General features: G+C 46.7%; 1 long non-coding RNA gene across 1 annotated transcript in view; it reads right to left on the bottom strand.

The window, feature by feature from the left end:
* Positions 1-18,263: 18,263 nt before the first annotated feature.
* LOC125933044 (uncharacterized) overlaps positions 18,264-24,591 on the bottom strand; it is a 28,874-nt gene continuing 22,546 nt past the window's right edge. The window contains exon 4 of the long non-coding RNA XR_007460851.1: positions 18,264-18,403. This is a non-coding gene — a long non-coding RNA (uncharacterized LOC125933044). The remainder of the gene's footprint in view (positions 18,404-24,591) is intronic.

Here is a 24,591-nt window from a genome sequence, read left to right as displayed (position 1 = left end):
CAACACCTGCTGGACCTGGGGGTTTGTAGGTCATTTTAGCAATCCCACGGGGCCGGTTCCTCCTCTTAGGTGACAAAACTGTGGTCTGGAGAGGTGACATGACCAGCCTGAAGTCACAAGGCTGGAAGGACCAGGGCCAGAGTCTAAAGAAGTTTCTAGTCTCCAAACCCTGCTCTTTCCACTAACTGAGGTTGCCGACACCTGCAGGGAGGGGGTGGGGGCAGAAAGCGAGAGAGACACTGACCATCTGGAGGGAAGAGAGCCACTGTGCCCCCCGGGGAGTTCCAACCTCGGGAAGGACATGTGCTACACCCAGGGCTTGACCCAGCTAGGCCAGAAGCTGGGAAGCGGCCTGTCCGGCCCCCATCCCCTGAGGCTCAGATGTCTCTGTGCACACTGGGTGCCCCTGGGGTCCACACGGCATCTGCAGTGTAACCAGGGGCAGAGGGGCTGAGTGCAGGAGTCATTCACGTGGTGCAGGGACAGGAGGGGGACAGGAAGGGGCACTGAGGCAGGCCCCCAGGAGGCAGGGCCGGAGGACTGGGCTGTAAGTCCTCGGCCAACTCCCCCACCCCAGCTTAGCAAAAGCTTCTGTTATGGGTGACTGAGGAGCAGGATGAGGAAGCAGAGGGAAAGATGGTCCCTAATGGTTTGGCTAGCAGGGTCCGAATGAGCCACAACGAAGTCGGAGGTGTTGGCCAGAAAAGAAATGAATGTCAGAGGGGTGCATGGGCATCCCCCGCCCCCGCCCCGTCAGACCACGCCCACTGCTGTGCTGATACTGGGACCGTGGACAGACCCTCACTCAGACCCTGACAGTGGGGTGCAACTCACTAGCTCTGATGAAGCCGGAAACTTGTGTTTCCATCCACGAGACACCGAGCCCTGCACTGGTACTATGGGCCAGCAGAGCCCAGGCTGGTGTGGGCCCGGGGCCACCAGTAGAGACAGAGAGAAACTTGCTACAATTACAACAAAGGGTTTACATCTCAATATACAATGAGCTTCTGCAAATCAATAAGACTAGATACCCTGAAGAAAAACAGGCGAAATTCACAGTCAGTTCACAAGGGAACAACACAAGTGATGGATAAGCTTAGGAAGATATAGTCAACCTTACTCAAAAATGCACATCAAAATAATGAGAATAATTTTTTTTCATCTATTAAATTAGAAAAGATTTTACTTACAAGCTAATCTCAATCCTACTGGTGGAGAAATGGGCATTCTCAGAGTTGTCGATAGAGGAGTGAGTGGGTACAACCCTCTAGAAATCAATTCGACATTATATCAAGAGACTTAACAATGTTCATACCCTTTGACACACTAATTCCACTGGTAGGAATCAATCTTAAGGAAATAATCAGAGATGAGGCAAGACTTTAAGCACAAGCTTATTTGCTGCAGTAAATATGTATTTAAAAACCCAGGAAGGACCCAAATACCTTAAAATAACAATCATTAACTGAATTATGATATAGCTGTAAAATGAATATTATATATTCTACTAAGCCATTAAGATCACGCTGTTAAAGTATATTTAATGAAATGGTATAAAATAAACTAATGGCATAAAATTAAGGTGAAGCAGGCAGATAATAATGTACATATAACATAATTCAAAATTGCCAATTTCTAGATCAAGAGAAGGCAAAAAAGCAAATGTATAATATATATAATATTATACAACAATATATATTTGGAAAAAATAGTAAAGTTCTAGAGGGACCAACGGTCGGTGCAGCTGGGGGGAGGAAGCGTGCATACCACACTGGAGGTGCCGGGGTCAACCGTGTTGCAAAGCCCCAAGGAAGTACAGCTGAGACTGGTGCCACAGGTGGTCAGAGACCCAGAAGCTGGTCGACGATCAGAGAGGGCCGGGTTGAGGACGGGTGCCCAGAGGTGCGTGGCCCAGTGCCACAGGCTCACAGGGAGGTGGAGCCCGAGGGAGAGATTTCCACAAAGTCCGGCTGGACTCCCTGCTCCCGGCTTTCCCAGCATCCCCTGGGCCTGATTCTGACCTCACTTTTGTTTGAACTCCCTCGAAGGGATTTCTGCTGCTAGCAACCAAACAATTTCTGACCAAATGAGGGAGAAAACTTATTTTAAAATCAGCGTCATAAGAAAATCCAAAAGAACTTAAAAAGCATTAAATTCAGTGAGTGAAATTTAGCATGACTGATGAATGCAAGGTCAACGTAACAACCATATTTCTACAACCATCACAGTTAATGGAACTTTAAAAACTAATACCATTTATATTACCATAAAAAATGCCAAATACCCAAGAAGAAAGCTACCAATGTTGTACAAGATGTCTGCCCAGGAAACCACATGATTGTTGAGAAATTTCTAAAATCTTCCTAAGTGGAGGCACATACCATATTCATGGATTGTTAGATCACGTGTTGCAAAGATGCCGATTCTCCCTAAAATGACCAAAGACTCAGTCTCAATGTCAAATTCCAGTAGGCTCTTTACTTGAAGCTGATAAGCTGATTCAGAAGTTTACGCAGGAACGCAAATGACCCAAGAGGAGCCAAGGCGACGGGGAGGGAGTGGGAAGCTTGAACACTCACAGTTCTGGAGGCTGGGTGTCTAAGAACAAGGTGCCGACAGGTGTGGTTGTTGGTGAGGGCCCTCTTCCTGGCTTGTGGGCAGCTGCCTTCTCCCTGTGCTCACATACAGACAGAAGAAGGGCTTTCAGCTCCTATAGGGCACGACTCCCATCACAGGGGGCTCACTCCCATGATCTCATTTAAACCTAATCACCTCCCAAAGGTCCATCTCCAAATATCATCACACTGCTGGGGAGGGGGGGCAGGAGGGCTTCAACATATGGATCTGGGGAGATAAGTATTCAGAGTCCCTAACACTACCCAAACAAGGTCTCTTAGGCCATAGTAAGTAATACAGTTTGGTATGAAGGCAAGACGAGACAAATAACTTCATGAAATACAGTCCGGAAACAGATCCATATGTGTGTGGCCACCTGATCTGTAACACAGGTGCCACAGCAATGCAGGAAGCTGAGCTGAGAGCAGTGGACATACGTGTGCTATATCAAATGACTCCCTCTTACACGTGTAGGAGTGCCAGTCAGGATGGCAGGGCACCCTGAGGCAGGACTCCCTGGCTGCGACCAGGGGCTGCTTAAAACCAACGTCAGGAGAACACCCAAGCCCTCTGAACCGAAGGAGCAAGGAGATGGGGTGACGAGCACCCATCTGCCTGGGCAGGCTGCTGAGGGCCGAGGCCTGCAGGAGGCAGGAGGCTGCTACGGGGTAGAACAGAACCCAAACCTGCTCCCCTCCGCCAAACTGCTGGACGGGGTGGGGCCTCTGCACTTTGCTCTCGCAGGGAGTTGGTAGAGCAGGCACTCTGAGAAGATCAGCTGTTCTGATGCACTCAAGCGGCTTTCGAAAAGACCCGTGGTTTTATTATCAGAAGGAATTAAAGACCTAAATACATGGGAAAACACCGCATGTTCACCATTGGAAGACAGTATCGTCAGGATGACAATGTTTCCCAGCTGCAGATTCAATGGTCTACAGATTTGATGCAACCCCTGTCAGAACCACCACTGGCTTTTTCTAGAAACCAACCAGCGGATCCTAAAATTCATATGGTACCGGCACAGGACCCAGAACTACCAGACCCTCTCATAAAAGAACAACAGAGTCGGAGGACTCCACTTCCTGATTTCAAAACTGAAAGAAAGAAAGAAAAGAAAGAAAGAAAAAAAAGAAAGAAAAGAAAGAAGAAAGAAAGAAAGAAAGAAAGAAAGAAAAGAAAGGAAGAAAGGAAGGAAAGGAAGGAAAGAAAGGAAGAAAGGAGGAAAGAAAGGAAGAAAGAAAGAAAGAAAAGAAAGAAAGAAAAGAAAGAAAGAAAAAAGAAAGAAAGAAAGAAAGGAAAGAAAGAAAGAAAAGAGAAAAGAAAGAAAGAAAAGAGAAAAGAAAGAAAAAGAAAGAAGGAAAGAAAGGAAAGGAAGGAAGGAAGGAAGGAAAGAAAGAAAGAAAAAAAGAAAGAAAGAAAGAAAGAAAGAAAGAAAGAAAAGAAAGAAAAGAAAGAAAGAAGGAAAGAAAGGAAAGAAAGGAAAGGAAGGAAGGAAGGAAGGAAGGAAGAAAAAGAAAGAAAAAGAAAGAAAGGAAGAAAGAAAGAAAGAAAGAAATCAAGCCAGTGTAGTAGTGGATGCACATCCAGATCAGTGGAGTAGAACTGGGAGTCCAGAGATAACCCTGTGTATTTACGGTCAACTGATTTTTGACAAGGGTACCAGGGCCATTCAAGGGGAAAAGAACGGTCTCTTCACCAAACAGTGCTGGACAACTGGAGAGCCACACACAGAGAACAGAAGTGGATCTTACCTCACACCGTATACAAAAAGTAACTCCAAAGCAGATCAAAGACCTACGCATAAGAGCCAAGACTGTGAAGCCCTGAGAACACACAGGGGCGTCTTCAGGGCTTCAGATTTGACAACGGCTGTCATGTGAATTGGCAACTGTGTGCGCAATGCAGTGGACGTGGTGTGCATCTTAGATGCGACACCGAAACCACGAATCACAGAAGTAACAACAGATACGCTGAACTTCGACTCAACGGAAAATATCCGTGTTTCCAAGACATCATCAAGACCGCGAAAAGACAGCCCACGGGATGGGAGAAACCACTTGAAAATCATGTATCTGAAGAGGCACCTGCATCCAGACTGTGTGAAGAATGCTTTCAAACACAGGCAGTAAAAGGACAAGTGACTCCGTTTGAAAGGGCAAATGATCAGAAACGGGCATTTCTTTCCAGAAGACTCGCCGATGGCCAACAAGCACACGAAACGAGGCTCGACATCATCAGTCACCAGGGAAATGCAAGTCAAAAACCACAAGGAGGCGCCCCTTCACGCCCACCAGGACAGCCACGATCACAAAGTCCCAGGGCAGCCTGGCCCCTCACGCTGCTGGTGCAGGTACAGAAACTGGAGCGGCCGCTTTCCACAGACCAGCACCTTCTCGGAGGGTTAAGCCCTCCCCCCGTGGCCCAGGATTTCCATTCCTAGTACATACCCGAGGGACACGAACTCTGCGTTGACACACAGACTGTGCACACGAATGTTTACAACAGCATAACCATAATAGCCAAAAGGTAGAAATAACCCAAAAGTCCGTTACGGATGGATTTTAAAATTGTGGTGTGCCCACACATTGGAACATGATTCAGTTGTAAAGGGGACACAGATGAACTTTGAAAACATGATGTTTTTTATTATTTTTTAAATGTTTGCTCATTTTTGAAAGAGAGACAGAGTATAAGTGGGGGAGGGGCAGAGAGAGAGAGAGGGAGGTGCAGAATCCGAAGCAGGCTCCAGGCTCTGAGCTGTCAGCATAGAGCCCGATGCGGGGCTCGAACCCATGAACCGTGAGATCGTGACTGAGCCGAAGCCGGACGCTCAATGGACTGAGTCACCCAGGCGCCCCTGAAAACATTATGCTTAAGTGCAGGAAGCTGATCCCCAAAAACCAAGTTTCCATTTATATGCAACATCCAGAGTAGGCAAATCACAGAAACAGAAAATAGATTAGTGACTTCTGAGAGCGGGAAACACCGGGCGAGAGGGGGTGATTAGCTAAAGATACATGAGGGGAGATTCTTTCTGAGGTGATAAAATGTTCTAAAATTGACTGTGGTCAAAACCACTGAATTGTACACTTTATTTATTTTTTATGTCTTTTGACACAGAGTCAGAGAGAGAGAGAGAGAGAGAGAGAGAGAGAGAACGCGTGCACACCAGTGGGGGAGGGGCAGAGAGACAGGGAGAGAGAATCTTAAACAGACTCTATGCTCAGCGTGGAGCCCAATGCAGGGCTCGACCCCATGACCCTGGGATCCTGATCTGAGTCAAAATCAAGAGTCAGGCTTAAGAGACTGAGCCACCCAGGTGCACCTTAATTGTACCCTTTAAATGGGAAATTAAAAAAAAAAATTAATGTTTATTTATTTTTGAGAGAGACAGAGACAGAGAAAGACAGACTGTGAACAGGGGAGGGGCAGAGAGAGAGGGAGACACAGCATCCGAAGCAGCCTCCAGGCTCCGAGCTGTCAGCACAGAGCCCGACGCAGGGCTGGAACCCATGAACTGTGAGATCAAGACCTGAGCCAAAGTCAGACGCTTAACTGACCGAGCCCCCCAGGTGCCCCTAAATGGGTAAATTTTAAGGTACATGAATTATCTCTCAATAAAGCTGTCATAAAGAAGTCCTGTGGTTTTATCAAAGCAGAAGAAGAAAACTCAACATTCCATGGAGAATCAGTCTTCAGGCTTTTGGTTTTTTGAGGAAACCGCGTTTCCTCGAGGACGTGGCTGGGACTCGAGTCCCAGCTGAGTGCGAGAGCCATTGTGCTGCACACGTGCCCTCGTCTTCCTCCCACCTGCTGCTCCCCAGGGCTTAGTGTCCACAAGCTGTAGGAGGCAAGGTGTCACAGGGGCCCCTACTCCGCATCTCCAGGCCACACAGGCCAGATCACAGCCTGGGTCCTACCTGTGTGAGGTGACCCCCGGTGAGCCAGCCCGCCCCACCCCAGCTCTGCCTGGGCTGTTCTGAGGCTGCCCTTGGTCCCCCGTCGAGCATACACACTGGGTTCCTCATCGAAGGTAATTTCCAGAAGTTACGTTTTCTTGAAGAGAAAAAACAGCCTTCAAAAGGATGGCTTTTTAAAATGGCTTCATTGGGCGTGCCTGGGTGGCTCAGTCGGTTGAGTGTCCGACTTCGGCTCACGTCATGATCTCACAGTTTGTGGGTTCAAGCCCCGTGTGGGGCTCCGTGCTGGCAGCTCGGAGCCTGGAGCCTGCTTCGGATTCTGTGTCTCCCTCTCTCTCTCTCTCTGCCCCTCCCCCCACTCGCACTCTGTCTCTCTCTCAAAGATGAATAAAAACATTAAAAAAATAAAATGGTTTTATTATTTTCTGAACATTCCAGAATACTCCTACTTTTTAAACACCACAGTCCTGTGTATTAAATTTCCTCAAAACTTATGTTATTAAGCTGGATATCCGAAATCTCAGCCGGTCCCATTTCTCCACCCTGGTCTGAGCCATACCTGTGCTGCCCTGGCTCGAGATACCAGTGGCCCAATACGTCCCTCTGCTCTTCCTCCCCCCACCCCCATCTTTCTCAGCACAGCAGCCAGAGCATCTCCTAAATTCGGGGCAGACCACCTTCACCGCATTCTGTCTGGAGTTCTCCCAGTGGCCTCGAGGATGTACACAGTCAGCCCCACAGTCCCCTCCTCTCCACCCCCCCCCCAAGTGCCTCAGCTCCAGGGTGTGGATTACAAGCATTTGCTGTGTTCCCCCAACTCAGGTCTTGCACCCTTTACCCCAGGGAGGTGTCCTTGTCTGCTCTGAAATTAACACCCTTACCCCAACCACCACCCACATGCCTTCTCCCTCTTTCTTTTACTCAGTGTTTCTCCCTACTACCCACACATTCAACTGGCTTCCATACTGTCATCCATTAGAGCATAAGCCCCTTGAGGAGGGGGGGGCTTGTCTGCTTGGATCATCGCTGTAGCCCCAGCACCCTCAGCGCTCGCAAACCAAACTTTCCAGGACCCTTGGATTGAGGCACCTGCTTCTATGCTCAGGATATGTGGTTTAGTATCTCTCCCTGTTGGCCCTTGAGAGCCCAGGCTTTGTTATCCAGTGTGGTTTTGCTCTGAACACATATTTTTTTTGTGTTAGTTTGTGGTATACACTCTTCAAAGTGACAGAACAAGAAAACAACTCCTGCTGGGGCACCTGGGTGGCTCAGTCGGTTAAGTACCTGACTTTGACTCAGGTCATGATCTCGCAGTTCGTGAGTTCGAGCCCCGCGTCGGGCTCTGTGCTGACGGCTCAGAGCCTGGAGCCTCCTTCAGATTCTGTCTCCCTCTCTCTCTGCCCCTCCCCCACTCATGCTCTGTCTCTCTCAGCGATAAATTAAAAAACATAAAAAATTAAAAAAAACAAAAAAAGAACAGAAGGCCTGCAAGAGACCCACGGCCCCCCAGAGGCCAAGGAAACTCCAGAACATCAGCTCTGTTGGAGTATTTGTGGCGGTCTCACCGTGGGCTGGGCCAGGTCCTGGGCCAACAGCAAGACAGGGATTAAGCAGGTAAGAATCCATTTTTACTGGCTCTTGTAACCCAAGCTTGTTGTAAAAATCAAAGTAATGCACATGGAGACGAAAGAAAAGATAATTCTCCTCCACCCCAGCTCTGCCTAAAGTCCTCTTCCCTGGTGATACACTGTTACCAAACAGCTGTCAGTCTTTCTAGACCTTGTTCAAAGGACTTCACAAGATACCCATGTCCATATAGTTAAAAAACTGCAACACCGAGCATGGCTTTTATATGTTCTGCATCATGTTTCCCCAATAATCTTCCCCTTGTTGGTTCACGGGGTCCACTCCATTTATTCTACTGGCTGTAGAGAAGGAAGTGCATTTATTTAATCTGCCCCCACCACTGAGAACATTTCACTTTCTTTGCTGTTAAAAACAATGGTATAGCAACAAAAAGGAGAAGATAAAAATGTTAAAGATACCATTTTTTAAAGAAAGGTACCATTTACGATGGTAGCAGAACATCAAATATCTAAGGATAAATTGAGTAGAAATTGTTCCAAACTGGTACAAAGAAAACCACAAAACAGAATTGAGAAATATTTTAAAGGTCTAAATAACTGGAGGGATAGGCTCTGTGGGCTTAAAAACATAATACAGTAGAGGTAAATTTTCCCAAAATTTATCTGTAAACACAATAAAAATATCAGCAGGTTTAGTGTTGTGGAAAAGAACAAGCTGAACCTAAAAGTTATATGGGCAGGCAGATGTCCACGCATGGTCAAGGTAATCTTGAAGAAAGACGAAACTGGAAAACTTAGACCACAAACTATCTAGACTTACTTTAAACTGGAGAGTAGTACTGATGCAAGGGTGGCTCAAAAGTCCAAGCAAATGGAACACAGGGTCCAGAGACAGACCCACACGTGACCAGGTGGGGCTGGGCCAACAAGCGGCTAAGCCTCCTGTACGGAATTTTAACCCCTGTCTCACACCATACAGAAAAATCAAGTCCAGATGGATCTGTGGCTGAATGTAAAGTTTTCATAAGGAAACACAGGAGAGTATGTTTATAAATATGCCAGGCAAAGATATATTAAATAGGACACAAAAAGCTTCAACCATAAGTTGTTAAGTTGGACCACCTTACAATTAAGTAATTCTGTTCTTCAAAACAGTAACTTAAACAGCATGAAAACACAAGCCATAGAGTGGGAGAAGGTATTTGCTAGACAGATACCTGACAGAGAACTCATTTCAGAATATAAAGAAGTCCCACATATCAATAAGAAAAAACAGAGAGCTTAATAAAAAAAAAATGGACAAAAGACTTGAACAGGAAATTCACAGAAATAATCAATAAACACAAAAAAGATCCTAAAGTTCATTTATCACCAGGGATATGAAAAATAAACCACAAGGAGGAATGACTACCCTCTACCGGAATGGGCTAATTATGATAAATCAGGTAATACCAGGTTTTGGCAAATACATAAACCAAGAGGAACTCTCACACACTGCTGGTGTGAGTATAACTCGGTACAACTATTTTAGTCAATTCTTTGGCAGAACCTAGTAAAGCTGCACATTATGACTCCGCAATCCCAGTGCCAGCTGCACACCCAACAGCAATGTGCACATATATACTAAGTCACATGAAAAAACATGCTAATAACAGCACTGGGTTTTACTAGCTTCACTGAAGCATAACTGACATACAGAACACTGCACATTTATTGTACAGAACTTGACAAGTTTGGACATATACATACACCCAATACACCATCACCTCAATCAAGGTAACAGACATATCCTTCACTTTGCAAAGTTTCCATGAGCAGCACTATTTTTTTTTAAGTTTATTAATTTATTTTGAGAGACAGAGAAAGAGAGCACGGGAGGGGCAGAGAAAGAGGGAGAGAGAGACTCCCAAGCAGGCTCAGCCTTGTCATCGCAGAGCCCAACGCGGGGCTCAAACTCATGAGCTGTGAGATCATAACCTTCGCTGAAATCAAGAGTTGGATGCTTACTCGAGCCACCCAGGCACCCCCGCAGCACTATTTTTAATATCCCCCAAATGGAAACATGTCCATCGATAGTAAAATGAAAAAATAAAATTGTGGCATATTCATATAATATAAATATTCTATACAACAATGAAAACAGGTTTCTTATTACTACACGCACTCACATGGATGAATCCTTCCTAACGCAACGTTGACTGCAAGAAGCCAGACATAAAAAGAGAACACACTATGTGATTTCCATTTACATGAAGGTCAAAAATAGGCAAAATGAATCAGTGTGAAAGGTCCAAGTTGAGGTACCCTTGGGTGGGGTAGTGGTGACTAGGAGAAGGTAGGAGGGATCCTGGTATGTTCGTTCACTTTGTAAAAACCCACAGATCCCCATGCTTATGATTCTTGAACGTCTTAGTGCCAGTATTTTCCTTCAACAAAAGTTTACACTCAGAGATGCTACAAAGAACATCCTTGTAACTCGTATATTTGTGCATAAATCAGTATTTTTGTAAGGAATTGCTCCTGAAGTAGAATGGTTAGTTCAATTTTTAAACATGAACTTTAAATTTGGATTAGGTATTTCCAAATGGTCTCATTTACCCACATAACATGTAAGAGAGTATGTCTTTTTTTTTATGTTTTGACAGTTACTTTTGTATATGTGTGTGTGTGTATGCATATATGTATGTGTATATATATATGTGTGTGTGTATATATATATATATATATATATATATATAATTTATTGTCAAATTGGTTTCCATACAATGCCCAGTGCCCTCCTCAATGCCTATCACCTACTTTCCCCACTCCCCCACTCCCCCACCCTCCATCAAGTCTCAGTTTGTTCTCAGTATTTAAGAGCCTCCTATGGTTTGCCTCCTTCCCTCTCTGAAACGTTTTTCCCCCCTTCCCCTCCCCCATCATCTTCTGTTAAGTTCCTCAGGATCCACATAAGAGTGAAAACATGGTATCTGTCTTTCTCTGCCTGCCTTACTTCACTTAGCATAATACCCTTCGGGTCCCTCCACGTTGCTACAGATGGCCAGATTTCATTCTTTCTCATCACCAAGTAGTATTCCATTGTATATATAAAGCACATCTTCTTTATCCATTTGTCAGTTGATGGACATTTAGGCTCTTTCCATAATTTGGCTACTGTTGAAAGGGCTGCTATAAACATTGGGGTACAAGTGCCCCTAAGCATCAGCACTCCTGTATCCCTTGGGTACATTCCTAGCAGTGCTATTGCTGGGTCATAGGGTAGATCGATTTTTAACTTTTTGAGGAACCTCCACACTGTTTTCCAGAGTGGCTGCACCAGTGTGCATTCCCACCAAGAGTGCAAGAGGGTTCCCGTTTCTCCACATCCTTGCCATCATCTATAGTCTCCTGATTTGTTCATTTTAGCCACTCTGACTGGTGTGAGGTATTATCTGAGTGTGGTTTTGATTTGTATTTCCCTGATAAGGAGCGACGTTGAGCATCTTTTCATGTGCCTGTTGGCCATCCGGATGTCTTCTTTAGAGAAGCGTCTATTCATGTTTTCTGCCCATTTCTTCACTGGGTTATTTGTTTTTCGGGTGTGGAGTTTGGTGAGTTCTTTATAGATTTTGGATACTAGCCCTTTGTCTGATATGTTATTTGCAAATATCTTTTACTATTCCATCCGTTGCCTCTTAGTTTTGTTGATTGTTTCCTTTCAGTGCAGAAGCTTTTTATCTTCATGAGGTCCCAATAGTTCATTTTGGCTTTTAATTCCCTTGCCTTTGGAGATGTGTCAAGTAAGAAATTGCTGCGGCTGAGGTCAGAGAGGTTTTTTCCTGCTTTCTCCTCTAGGGTTTTGATGGTTTCCCGTCTCACATTCAGGTCCTTTATCCATTTTGAGTTTATTTTTGTGAATGGTGTGAGAAAGTGGTCTAGTTTCAATCTTCTGCATGTTGCCGTCCAGTTCTCCCATTTGTTAAAGAGACTGTCTTTTTTCCGCTGGATATTCTTTCCTGCTTTGTCAAAGGTTAGTTGGCCATACATTTGTGGGTCCAATTTTGGAGTCTCTATTCTATTCCATTGGTCTATGTGTCTGTTTGAGAGTATCTGTTTTTGAAAGTCCTGGCTAGAGCAATCAGGTAAGAAAAATAAATAAAAGTCATCAGAATAGGAAAGAAGCAAAATTGTCTCTATTTGCGGATGACGCAATTTTACAGAAACAGAATCCTAAGTTCCACCAAAATACTATTAAATCCAATCAATGAATGCAGTAAAATTGCAAGATACAAAATCAACATACAAAACCATTACTGTTTCTATACACTAACAAAAATTATCTGAAAAAGAAATAAAGAAAATAATCCTATTTACAAAAGCATCAAAACCAAAAAAAATACTTAGGAATAATTTTAACTGAGGAGGTCAAAGATCTCGGCACTGAAAACGATAAGATATTGATGAAAGAAACTGGAGACACAAATAACTGGGAAGATACCCTATGTGCATGGATTGGAAGAATTGGTATTATTAAAATGTCCACATACTACGCCTCAAAGCCATCTATAGACCCCATGCAATCCCTATCAAAATCCCAGAGAACAAACAGTCCAATGATTTGAATGGAACCACGAAAGACACTGAGAAGCCAAAGCAACCCTGAGAAAGAACAAAGCCGGAGGCATCACCCACCCTGATTTCAAGCTGTGTTACAAAACTCTAGTAATGAGAACACTATAGGACTGGCATAAAAACAGACATGCAGACCCATTAAACAGAACTCAGAGTCCAGAAATAACCCACACGTATACCATTGGCTAATACTTGACAAGGAAGTCAACAATATTCAATGGAGAAAATATAGTCTTTTCAAAATTAGAAATTCACATGTAAAAAAGTCAACCTACAGCTTATACCACTCACTCACAAAAATTAAAGTGTTTGACTAAAGACTTAATTTGAAACCACAAAACTCTCAGAAGAAAACAGAGGGGAGAGAAGCATTTTGGCTTTGACAATAATTCTTTTTTTTTGGATAGGACACCTAAAGTGCAAAGAAAAAAAATAAAAAATAAACAAGGGGGCCCACATTTAGCTGATAAGCTTCTGCACAGAAGAAAAAAAATCCATCAATGAAGTGACAAGGTAACCTATAGAATGGGAGAAAACACTTGTAAACCACCCATCTGATAAGGCTCAATTTAAAAAATGTAAGCAATACATAAAACTCGATAGCAAAAAAAAAAAAAAAAATCAATTAAAAAGGGCAAAAGTTCTACACAGACATTTTCCCCAGATATTCAAATGGCCAACAGGTATACGAAAAGGTGCTCAACATCACTAATGATTGGGGAAATGCACACCCAAACCACAATGAGAGGTCATCTCTTGCCTTGAAGGATTCATCATGGAAGACAAGAGGCCAACGTTGGTGAGAACGTGGAGAATGAGAACCGCTGTGCACAGTTGGTGGGAATGCACACTGGTGCAGCTTCTAAGGAAAACAGTATGGAGATTTCTCAAAGAATTAAAAATAGAACTACCATATGATCTCCCACGTTCACTTCTGGGTCTACATCCAAAGGAAATGATGTCACCTTCCCAAGGGGTATGTGCACCCCTGTGTTTACTGCAGCATATTTACAATAGTCACGTCATGGAAACAATCTACGTGTCCAACAATGAATGAAGAAAATGTGATATATATATATATACATAATATACATATACACGCACACATACAATGGGATACTAGTCCGCCATAAAAATGAAGGATTTGTGACAACGTGGATGAACCTTGAGGGAATTATGCTAAGTGAAATAAATGAGACAGAAAAAGACAAATACTGTGTGATCTCACTTCTAGGTGGAATCTAAAAAACTAAACTCATAGAAACAGACCAGATGAGGTTGCCAGACATGGGGGTGGGGTTGGAGGGTCTGGGTTACAATCTTTCAATTTGTAACTTGTAAGAAATGAGTTCTAGTAATACTGCTTCATATACTTGAAAGCCGCTAAGAAAGAAGATCCTAAAAGTTCTTATTACAAGGAAAAAGTATGTTTTATAACTGTGAGGTGATGGACATTAGTGAACTTGACTGTGGTGATCATTACACAATTGATACATGTATCCAATCATCATGGACACCTCAAACTGATACAATGTTACATGTCAATTATATCTCAGTGTAACTGGAAAGTAATTTAAAAATCTTTTGCTGCCTATCTTTACTCACAATAGTTCATTGCTTCATTTAAAAATAGTTGTCATAAAAGGATACATACTTCATGATTCTAATCTGAGGTCCCCACAGCAGTCAAATTCACAGACACAGAAAGCAGAAAGGTAGTTGTCAGGGGCTGGGGTGGGGGGAGGGGACAGGCAGCTAGGGTTTCATGCGCCAGAGTTCCAGTTGCGCAAGATGGGGAAGTTTTGAAGATGATGGCATCGAAAGGTACAAAGCAGATGAGCTCAGCTACACTGACCTGTACTCTTCGAAAGAGTGAAAATGACAAATGTTATGTTTATTTCAGCACAATTTTCAAAAAATTAAAAAAAATTACTTATTGAGTGGCTACTAGATATCAGCCAGTGTGCTACATGCTGGGGACAAAGCTGTGACTCAAAGGACAAACATTTACTGCTCTTGAGAGACTTACATTGTGGCAAGGCTGCTGTTAGTCAAACTTTTTGCTAATCTAGAGCAGAAACAAATGACATAGAAACTGAACAAATGATAGAACAGATCAACAAACCAGGAGCTGGTTCTTTGAAGAGATCAACAAAATTGATAAACCTCTAGCCAGACTCATCCAAAAAAGAGAGGTGGGGGGGAGGGGGGCCCATGGTGCAGGTGGGGGGTGGGGAGGAAGGGAGGACTCAAATAAACACATTCATAAGTGAAAGAAAAGAAATAACAATCAACACCACACATATACAATTATATGAAATTATTATGAAAAATTCTATGCCAACAAACTGGACAATGTAGAGAAATGGATAAATGCCTAGAAACATATATTCTACTAAAACAGAATTAGGAAGAGATAGAAAACCGGAACGGACTGATTACCAGCAATGAAATTGAGTCAGTAATCAAAAAACTGCCAACAAGCAAAATTCCAGGACGAGACGGCTCCACAGATGAATTCTACCATTCTCAAACTACTCCAAAAAAAAAAAAGAGGAAGAAGAATTTCCAAATTCATTCTATGAAGCCCACATTATCCTGATAACAAAACCAGATAAAGACACCACAAAAAAAGAGAACTACAGGCCAGTACCTCTGATGAACATAAAGGCAAAATTCCTCAACAAAATACCAGCAAACTGAATCCAACAATACATTAAAAACGTCATTCACCACAATCAAGTGGGATTTGTTCCCGGGGTGCAAGGGTGGTTTAATATTTGCAAATCAATGTGATACATCACATCAATGGGAGAAAGGGATAAAAACCATATGATCATCTTAATAAATGCAGGAAAAGCAGTTGACAAGGTACAACGTTCATTTATGGCAAAAAAAGCTACAAAAAAAATTAACAAAGTAGGTTTAAAGGGAATGTACCTCAACATAGTAAAGGTTTCACATGAAAAACTCATAGCAAACATCATACTCAATGGGGAAAAACTGAGAGCTTTTCCCTTAAGGTCAGAAACAGGACGAGGATGTCCACTGTCACCACATTTATTCAACATAACATTCGAAGTCCTAGCCACAGCAAGCAGACAGTGGAAAGAAGTAAAGGGCATCCAAATTGGTACAGAAGAAGTAAAGTTTTCACCGTTTGCAGATGAGCCAATTCTACATGTCGAAAACCCTGAAAATGCCACCAAAAAACTACTAGAACTGATAAACGAGTTCAGGACACAAAATCAATGTGCAGAAATCTGTTGCCTTTCTATGCGCTAATAATGAAGCAGCAGAAAGAGAAATTAAGCAAGCAATCCATTTACAGCTGCAGCAAAAACAATAAAATACCTAAGAATAAATGTAACCAAAGACGGGAAAGATGTGCACTCTGAAAACATAAACTGGCGATCAAAGAAACTGAAGGCGGCACAAAGAAACAGAAAGACCTCCCACGCTCAGGGACTAGAAGAAGAGACATTGTTAAAATGTCTACACTCCCCAAAGCAATCCGCAGATTTAATGCAATCCCCCCAAAAGCATCACCAGCAGTTTCCACAGCACTAGAACAAACAATCCTAAACTTTGGAGCCAAGACCCCAAGTAACTAAGCAATCTTGAGAAAGAAAAACAAAGCTGGAGTCATCACAAGTTATATTACAAAGCCATAGTAATCAAAACAGTACAGCACTGGCATATGCACAGATCAATGCAGACTAGAAAACCCAGAGACAAACCGACAATTTTATAATCAATGAATCTTTGACAAAGGAGGCAAGAATACGCAGTGGGAAAAAGACAGTCTCTTCAACAAATGGCGCTGGGAAAACTGGGCAGCTACACGGAAACAATGTAGCTTTCATTGAAACAATGAAACTGGACCGCTTTCTTACACCGCACACAAAAATAAATTCAAAATGAATTAAAGACCTAAATGTGAGACCTGAAACCATACAATCCTAGAAGGGAACATAGGTGGTAATTTCTCCGACATCGGCTGCAGCAATATTTTTCTAGATCCGTCTTCTGAGGCAAGGGAAACAAAGCAAAAATAAACTATTGAGACTATGTCAAAATAAAAAGCCTCTGCACAGCACAGACAACGATCAACAAAACTAAAGACAACCCATGGAATGGGAGAAGACATTTGTAAACGACAGATAAAAGGTTAGTGTCAAAAATGTATAAAGAACTTCTATAACTTAACACCCCAAAAAACAAGTAATTCAATCAAAAAAGGGGCAGAAGACATGAACAGACACTTTTCCAAAGACATCCAGATGGCCAACGGACCCATGAAAAGATGCTCACCATCATTCATCATCAGGGAAATACAAATCAAAGCCACAATGAGACCCCACCTCACACCCGTCAGAATGGCTAAAATCAAAACACAAGAAACAACAAGTGTTGGTGAGAAAGTGGAGAAAAAGGAACCTTCTTGCACTGCTGATGGGGATGCAAACTGGTGCAGCCAAGTATGGAGTTTCCCCCAAAACTTAAAAATAGAACTACGGTACCATCCAGCAATCACACTACTGGGTATTTGCCCCCCAATGACGAAAACACTGATTCAAAGGGATACGTGCACCTCGGTTTATAGCAGTGTTCTCCACAACGGCCAAATTATGGAAGCAGCCCGAGTGTTCACAGACCCATGAATGAAGAAGAAAGATGTGGAGTATGTATACGTACACAGCGCAGTGTTATTCAGCCCTAAAAGGAATGAAATCCTGCCTTCTGCAACAGCATGGATGGGGCTAGAGAGTATGATGCTAAAACAGGGAAAGGCAAATAGCGTACGATTTCACTCACGTGTGGAATTTAAGAAACGAAACAAATGGGCGAAGGGAAAAAAAGAGGGAGAGACGCAAATCAAGACACAGAGTCTTACCTACGGAGAACAAAGTGGTGGCTGCCAGAGGGGGGACTCAGAGTACGCTTGTGACAAACATGTCACTCTACTATGTCACTCCACTGCACACCTGAAGCCAACACAACGCTGCATGTTAACTACACTGGAATTAAAATGAAAACTTGAATTTTTTTTTTTTTTTGCTGATGTCATTAGTGAGAATGCTACCTTCCTGTTTCAATCTGCATTTTATTATTATTATTATTATTATTATTATTATTATTTTTTAACATTTATTTATTTTTGAGACAGAGAGAGACAGAGCATGAACAGGGGAGGGTCAGAGAGAGAGGGAGGCACAGAATCCGAAGCAGGCTCCAGGCTCTGAGCTGTCAGCACAGAGCCCGACGTGGGGCTCGAACTCACGGACCGCGAGATCATGACCTGAGCCGAAGTCGGACGCTCAACCGACTGAGCCATCCAGGCGCCCCTCAATCTGCATTTTCTGAACTCCCAGTGAGGTTTAGTGTATTTCACATATTTATGGACCATTTATTTTCTGTGAAGCACCTGTGGTCATCTCCCCATTTTTCTACTGCGTCGTCTGTTTCTTGTTGATTTGCAGCTGCTCATTGTATTTTGTGGCTCTTACCTCTTTCTCTGTATATACCTTGCAATGATCTTCTCCAGGTCGACAGCTTTGCTTTGGGCTTCTGTCCCCGTACCCGCCGGCCCCTGCCCCTGGTGATCTGTGCGTCAGCCTTTCCCCTCATGGCTTCCACGTCTTTGCTTAGGACGATATTCTCCATCTGAAGATTTAAAAACAAAATTCTCTTACATTGCATCCTGATACTCTGATAGTTTTCATGGGTCTTTAATCTCTCCAGAGTTTAATTTTATGTTTGATATGAGGAGAAATTTACTTTTTTTTTTTAATATGGGGACAAATTATACTCAAACCACATACTGAATTATCAGCACATCCTTTCTGCTGATTCAAAGTATCACAGTGATAATTCCTTATTTTCCTTCCACTGACCTTTTTGGGTATTCCTTCCCAGACAACATTTATTTTAATTTCTGCAGCTTTTTTTTTTTTTGAAACGTATTTTTATTCCCAGAAGGGCAAACCTTCTCTGAGAACCTTTAAAATGTTTTTTCTTAGCTATTTTTGTGCATTTACTCTTCTAAATAACTTCAGAATCAGTGTGATACTACACAGAATTTACAATTTGGAGACTACAGACTTTAAGACACTGAATCTTCCCATTGAGGAACAAAAGAAGTGTCTCCACTTACTCCACCAGAATTTAAGAGCCACTGGGACAAGTGCCCCATAGGACAGGTGGAGAGAGCACTTTGACAAGTTGGCGTTGGCAGACCTTGCTTGGCCAGGGCCAGGGCCAGGGCAGGAAAGAGGAGGTTTGAGGAACAGGAAGGATTCCTTCCAGAAATCCTATTTTGGTTCACGCGCCAATTCCAAAGCAAGCAGGCCTCTGCAGACAGCCCTGAGCACCAGCTGACGGAAGGTTCTGGAGCCACGCAGGTGAGTCCACACAGACGCTCACCACTCTCCTGTCTTCACCGGGGGCGGCTCCCCAGTCCCACCGTGACTGCCCCGTGCACACTTGCGGGAGACTTGCTCCCCGCCACCCCCTGGCAGGTGTGGAGGCCTCCTGGCTGCCCGACAGGAGACCACAGCACCTCAGGCACGTGGGTCTATTTTCAAACATGGAGGTGGTGCCTTCTGCAGGGCGTGGCGGCTGCTTCTGGCCGCTTGGGGCCGGAAGGCTGTTCATGACGCAACACTCAGAAATGCTGAGCTCAGGCAAAGGCACAGCCAAGTTCAAACAGCATATTCCGCCACGAAGGGCTGCACAGGACCTTCCCTTGTGCTGTGAAGTCACATCCGTGTGAACTGGACAGGACTCAGGGTTTGGGGTCACAAGGCCTGGTCAAAATCCAGGCTCAAGACCAGAGACCTCAAGAAAAGCCTGCGCCCCGACTTCTCATCTCTGAGATGGGAACGGTGTCACGGACCGCAGAAGCTGCTGCCCAGAAGGAGAAAGAGGCCACGTGAACTGCAAAGCGCTGTCTCGAGTGAGGCACCAGAGGGCCCTGGGCTTTCTCTCCGGGGCCATCGGGCAGCCCCGAGCTGCCTGTTTGACAAGGTCTGATCCGTGTGGGGAAACTAAGACACAGAGAAGCAAAGAAGTTAAATGAAGCATCTGTATGGGGGAACTTCTAAGCCAAAGGCAGTTTTTCCGGGGGCTAGAGCATCTCCTGGACATAAGTAAGTTTGTAACGAGGCAGCCGTGGAGCAGCGTATGGAGACTGGGTGCTGGAAATTGTTGGGAATGACTGGTCTCCGCGAGGGTTGTTGGAGGAGCTCAGGGGTGAGCGGCCGAGACAGGGAACAGAAATAGAAAATACAACTTGAAAAACACAAATCGTTCTTGGACACCGGGAAGCTGATACCGTTTTCCCTTCTCCTTCCTCTTCCTCTTCTTCCTCTTCTTCCTCCCCCCCTCCCCTCCCCTCTCCTCCCCTCCCCCTCCCCCTTCTCCTCCTTCTTCTTCTCCCCTTTCTTCTCCTTCTCCTTCTTCTTCATAAAAGCTAAGGGAGAGCCTGAGGATGTGAAACCATTGAATCAGACGGTTAGGAACGGAGGAAACGGGAAGGACACTCAGTTCACGAGGCTGAGGTAGCCTGCAGGTTCGGGGACAGTTCTGGAGAGAAAGGGGGTGGCCAGGGGCCGGACCCCATGTGGCACCTGCTGTCTGTAGAGGCTCCTGCATGCAGCCTCGCTGGGGTGGGGACTGGAACCAGGCTGTGGGGAGGGCCGTGCTGACAAGCAGAGACTTTCGAAAAGAAATACAGATTGGCCAGTCTATATTCAGGTGACACCACCAGCAACAAACGGTCCACAAGGAGATGTCTTCCTGGGCCTGCTTTACGGACCAGACGGCTCATCTGACTACAGGGCTGTTTGGGCAATGCTGACCTGCTGCATCTTCTCGGGACCGTTGGGCCCTCTGCAGCTTGAGCCAAACCTCAGGAAGAGCCCGTTGGGTCTGGCAGGGCCTTGGGAGCCTGGCGGCCGGTGTTTGCGCCAGCGATCTCGAGGCTCACTGTGGAACTTGCTCACCACGACCCTGGCACTCTGGTAGGCTCAGAAAATGCCGGAAGGAGGGTATCTTAGGTGTATGCAAGGGTCCCGGCAAGAGCCGCCCACAGTGCAAACCAAGAGGAGGCTGTCCCAGGCCCTGCTTTGCCGCTTTCTTGGAGCGGAACCCATCTGAACCAAGCCAGGAGACCAAGCAATCGGTCGGCTTGCCTTGGACACACGAGCCTCCGCATTACGCCCAGACACAAGCTTCCATGCCCGAGAGCCTCTTCCGGGAACTGCAGGAGAAAGCGGTCCCCGTAACTGGGGAGCAGGGGCCCCGTCCTAACACGTACCCCCATCTCGCCAGCAATCTTGGGTGTCTGCAGTAATTCAAGGGACAGTCTGGAGTAACTAGAAACCACTTTTGGAGGAAGGCCTCTGAAACATCAAACCGAAGACATCAGCCAACAGACCTCCCTGCCTTCGCTGCTCCTGGCCAGTTAACGGAAGCTGACTGCTCAGGTAACACACCGTGAAATTCTGGCCGCAGAGGACGCCGGACGTTAATTGTGTTTCATGAAACTGCACCACAAGTGGCCAACCTGAAGAAAATAGCTCACGGTTGGGTTTTCCTTCTGTGTTTAGTCATGGAAGGGGCGTCACCGGGCCTGGGACGGGAGACACGTTCTCTGCCTGATGTTTGCCGCCTCCCCCCGCAGTGCAATGTGGTCTGTGCGTCGCAGGGGTGATCAGCGGTTCATTTTTAACCCTAACGGATGTCCACAAAGATTATTCTCTCCGTTCTGCTAAAACCCAAGCCTTAATTATCTCGGCGCCTAGAGGCCTCGGTGGTCCAGCGGCAAATACCACAGAGCTTTCTTTTTCTGAAGATGATTTTCGTTCTAAAAGGACATTTCTTCCGTGAGTGGGGTAGGCTCTTGGCCACGCTAAGTATCTCTCGGGGACAAGCGTCTGGGGGGAGCCTGTCGCCCTCAGCAGGGGTGCACCCCAACACCCGGTGTAGAGGCCGTGAACGGGAGCGGCGGGGGCAGCTGAGTTTGGGGGGCGACGGGAGAAGAGCCGGGGGACGTGGGCTCACGCTGGTTTGCTCTGTGCAGAAAGCTCAGGAGGGCAGGAGTCCAGCCGGTGTTTGCTGTAATGGAGGAAGTGATCCTGACCGTTGCTTTTTCTCCTGGAACTTTTCTAATCAGAATGGATCTTGCTGTCAGGAAGGCTAGAGGCCATCAGAAGTGAGCTATGGGGAAGGTGATTTCCTGGACAGGCAGACCGGTGGAGCCCCGTGCACTTGGACTTTTTCTTTTTTTTTTAGTCTAACAAGAATCAATATTTAAGATTATGCAATGTCCATACCAGCCCGAAGTAGCTGCCAAGCCAAGGACAAGGGCTGGATAATTTACAATGCAAGGAATCCATTCTTTTTGCGAGGGGGAAGGGAAAAATCAAGATTTAAGCTTCTTATCCTGGGCTGAACTTTTCTCCTCCATTCTTAATGGCACCAGACGTAAATAAACCATCCATTTTGTTTTGTATGAGCAGTCTACACTTGGCACACACTCGGAGGCAACGACAGGCCCGTCTGAGATCCTCGACCCCCACAGGTCTGGGCTACAACTGCCTTCACAACAGTAGCCGTTTACACGTTTCTGACTCACAACCCTTTGGTCCTTTGGCCCGAGCCACGCCTGCTGTTGGGTTCTGCCCCCACGACCAGCAGAGAAAGCCCTTCTGTTGTCAGCGGCTGATGGCTCCCGGTCCCGTATTTTTAACGTGAAGATGAAATATTTATAAATGCCTCGTCAACAGCATCCCATAGCCGGGCCCTCCTGAAGCTGCAGACGTGGGCTGTGCTCACTCGCAGGACGGTGGGGGTCGCGGGCCGGGGGAGCAGGCAGCGGCACTGTGGACGGACCTGGGCCACTATTTACAGGCCGGGGCTTGTTCTCAGAAAGGCTGCCTCCGGTCCTGGGCCGGTTTCCTCTGTCTGCAGTGACTGGAGTCCCGGCCTCCACCACCCCAGGGCCGACCTGCCGGGAGCCCGGACACCGTCTATCCCAGTGGGAGGGAGCCATTTCCCGCCGCCTGGAAGTGAAGGGCAGAAGACGGGGCTGGAGCCAAGAAGCAATGGGGCCGTGCACGACACTTTCCTGCCTCCCGCGGGGTGGGGGTGGCGTCGTGCTGGCTCCCGAGGGAAAGGGCTGGGGCCCGGGCGCCCCCACGTGTGCTCCCCCAACCCCAGCCGCTCTCCCACCCACTTCTCTCCCGCCTCTGCTCCTCCAGAATCGGCGTTGACGCTGACGTTATGGGCGTCTCTGCCCAGAAGGCAGGTGGCCTGCTCTTTACTTTCTGACCTCTGGCCGACAATGCACAGCTGGCTTCCTATGTGGCAAGCGTCCGTGATCTCAGGGCCGACTGTCCAGACAGCAGGACGAAGCCCCAAAGCAGGGGCTGCACGGAGGGGTGTCAGAGGTGGGGCTCTGAGGGGTGCACAGGCTCGGCCTCACGAAGGGGTGGCATTCCCGGTGACAGCGTGGGGCCGGGGGGTGTTGGGAACTGGGGATGGCCAGGGTGACCGTGCCAGGGTGACGGGCTGTGCAGCCTGGCTGCTATGCTGCAGGAGGGCTTGGTGGGAGCCAGCAGTGGGTTTCAGACAGGAGCGTGTGGCCTGTGGAGTTCGGAACAGTCTGGTCACTGTGGGGACAGGCTTGAGGGTCCAGTGTGGCAGATGGTGAGCTGGCGTGGAGCGGGGGCAGGGCAGCCAGGGAGCAGAGCCAGGAGGCCGCCGCGGGGTGGACAGACGGATGCTGCAGACACCTTGGGAGACGGAGGAGAATCCACAGCAGCTGCTCCTCATACGTCGGCTTGGGGAACCCTCTTCACGAGCCTCTGAGCGCCCCGGCAGGGGAGAGTGCCCCCCCCCCCCCCCCCCCCCCCCCCCCCCCCGCCATGCCAGCCAGACCTCTTGGTCCAGAGATGGCGAGCAGGAAGGGCCTAGAGCCAGGAGCCAACCAGGCACAACGTGGGGAACGCGACACGGCTCTCGGGGACTCGGCTCTCCCGCCTGAGAAGCGGGGGCACTGAGACTTGCTGATGGGATGGCAGGGGTCAGTGCGCTGGGACAGAACCCCAGGTGACACACCGGGATGGGGCACGGGGGATGACACAGAGGCGGAGACGGCCTCGGTGTGCTCCCTCGTGCCACCGTGAAGCCCGGACAGGAGGACAGGGCGTCGGCTGTACGCGCGACTCCCAGCCTAATACTCTGTCCAGACATCCAGGCCGCGCTGGGCAAGTCCCACACCCCCCAGCTGCCGCTGGTTTGGAAGAAAGCAAGCGAGGGCCAAAGTAGCCCAGCCCACTCTTCTGCCCTGAACTTTCCTGCGTGCTGTGCAAAGGGCAGAAAGGAGGAAAGTCCACCTCCCTTCCCAGCGGTGCTGCTGACCGGGTAAAGGCTCAGAATCCAGGCCGTTCTCGGGCTGCTCACGGGGATGAGCTCACCGAGCACCTCCACCCGGCCCAGCCCCCAAAGTGGGAAGCCCCCCAGCTGTCTGCCCACCTCTTGGGACTGTGAGTTTCCACGAGATGAATAACGTCTGGGCAGCGGCTTTGCACACTGTAGAGTGCTGCCCAAGTGTGACTACTATTCTCGTTTCCACACGTGAGTGATGCATGGGGCTTTCTTCGAGCACCTGGGATCGGGGCGACCACATCCTTCCTCAAAACGGGCCAGATGACACCCACATGGAACCGGCATAAACGTCTGGACATCCAAACGGGTCTGGACCCCCAGTGGGCAGTGATGCTGCCCTAGCAGATGGCAAACACTGAGAAGGAAAGGCCCCTTCTTGGGTCTCCTGTGTGCCCCCCCCC

The sequence above is a fragment of the Panthera uncia genome, chromosome D2 (assembly GCF_023721935.1).
Source record: "Panthera uncia isolate 11264 chromosome D2, Puncia_PCG_1.0, whole genome shotgun sequence".
Classification (NCBI taxonomy): Eukaryota; Metazoa; Chordata; class Mammalia; order Carnivora; family Felidae; genus Panthera; species Panthera uncia.
Note: the sequence above shows the minus strand (reverse complement) of the source record. Positions and strands in the feature narration are given on the sequence as shown.